At 43.6% G+C, this 1,547-nt stretch overlaps 1 pseudogene; it reads right to left on the minus strand.

Annotated features, from left to right (window-relative positions):
* Positions 1-159: 159 nt before the first annotated feature.
* Positions 160-289, minus strand: LOC111737722 (annotated as a pseudogene).
* Between the last annotated feature and the right edge of the window lie 1,258 nt (positions 290-1,547).

Below are 1,547 nucleotides of genomic sequence, written 5' to 3' on the forward strand. Positions count from 1 at the left end.
TTACAGTGGTTCCCATTGTCCCTGATTCTTCTATACGTTGGCAACAAATAGTAACGAATATCTCAACTTATTATACAGTGACTTTTTTTTTTTTTAGGTGAGGCAACCTTTGGGAGGACCTTGTCAGCTTACAACCTCTTATTTTTAAAAATTTTTTTATGCCTACAGCACCTGGTCTTCCTAGGTGGTCTCCCATCCAAGTACTAACCAAGTACTAACCAGGCCCGACCCTGCTTAACTTCCGAGATCAGACAGGATTGGGCTTGTTCAGGGTAGCATTACCATAGACTACAGTGACTATGTTTTAAATGTCACAAAGAATTCTTTTAAGGATAACCTTTATTAGCTGCAAGAGATTCCTATATGTTGGTATTTCCAATTTTTTGAATGTTTTACTTTTATATACAATTGTAACGAACATTCTTATACCTAAAATGTGGATGGATCTTTACTATTTTCTTAGAATTTCTAGCAGCAGGATTATTAGGTCAAAGGACCTGGCTTAAAAAATGTATTTTGTTTATTTTTATTTTTTTTATTGTGCTAAGAATAGATAACATGAACCCACCCTCTTCACCAATTTTTAGGTGGCCGTATAGTATTGTTAACCATAAGCACAATGTCATAACGTGGATCTCTAGAACTTATTCATTTTGCATGACTGAAACTTTATACTCATCAAACAGCACTTCCCATGTCCCCCTTTAGCCCCTGGTCTGGCTTGTTTTTAAGATATTTGGTCTTTTTTTGTCTCTAAACTATCATGAAAATTGCAGGTTAATCAGCAGTACATGAGAATTGTAATTTCTTCTCACGGATAAGAGGTGACATTTTGTCTAGCTCGAGGGGCTTCACCAGACTTGGCTTTAGGGATGCAGTGGCATCTTTCTATGAGGCGTCCTTAAACCTTCATGGAGTCCAGCAACGAAGTCCCCTGGTCATGTAGCACTTGGTGCCAAATATCCCCTTCCCTGGCTGCCTCCCTGTGCTGTGGCACCTAGAACTCACCTCACCTGGGCTTGGTGATGGGAAACATACACATATTAGGTCCTTAAGACACAGATGCTGCTGGCACAGCCCCAAGATATCTCTCTGGTAAGGCGAGATGCTCTGGAAAGTTGGACACGTATGCATAGGGGTCCGCCTGCATGCATCACGCCACAGGCCTACCTGGGGAGGCTGGAGGGAATGAGTGACAGGCACTGAAGTGGCACAAGCCTTTGGGACATCATAGCTGTGTGGAAAGGGCAGCGCTTATGAGAAGCATAAGTGGGCAGAGGTGGAGTTGGTCATGAGAGGGAAGAAATCTAAGGGTGGAAGCTGGAGGGAGGGGTCCGAGTTGTTTGCTATCATCAAGTCTGAAGTCATAGGTGACATCTCTCAGGGGCTCCTCGTGCTCACTGTTAGTGGGTCCTGGCAGGAAGCTGCTTCCTCTGCTTCATGGCAGGGAAAGGTCATGGTTAAGCTGATGCCTTAGAGTTTTGATGGCCAGTTTGGGGCATTTTGGGGAGGAGGAAGCTCTCTGGACAAGAGTTGCTCATTTCCTC

This window comes from Pteropus vampyrus, unplaced genomic scaffold, assembly GCF_000151845.1.
Source record: "Pteropus vampyrus isolate Shadow unplaced genomic scaffold, Pvam_2.0 Scaffold30, whole genome shotgun sequence".
Classification (NCBI taxonomy): Eukaryota; Metazoa; Chordata; class Mammalia; order Chiroptera; family Pteropodidae; genus Pteropus; species Pteropus vampyrus.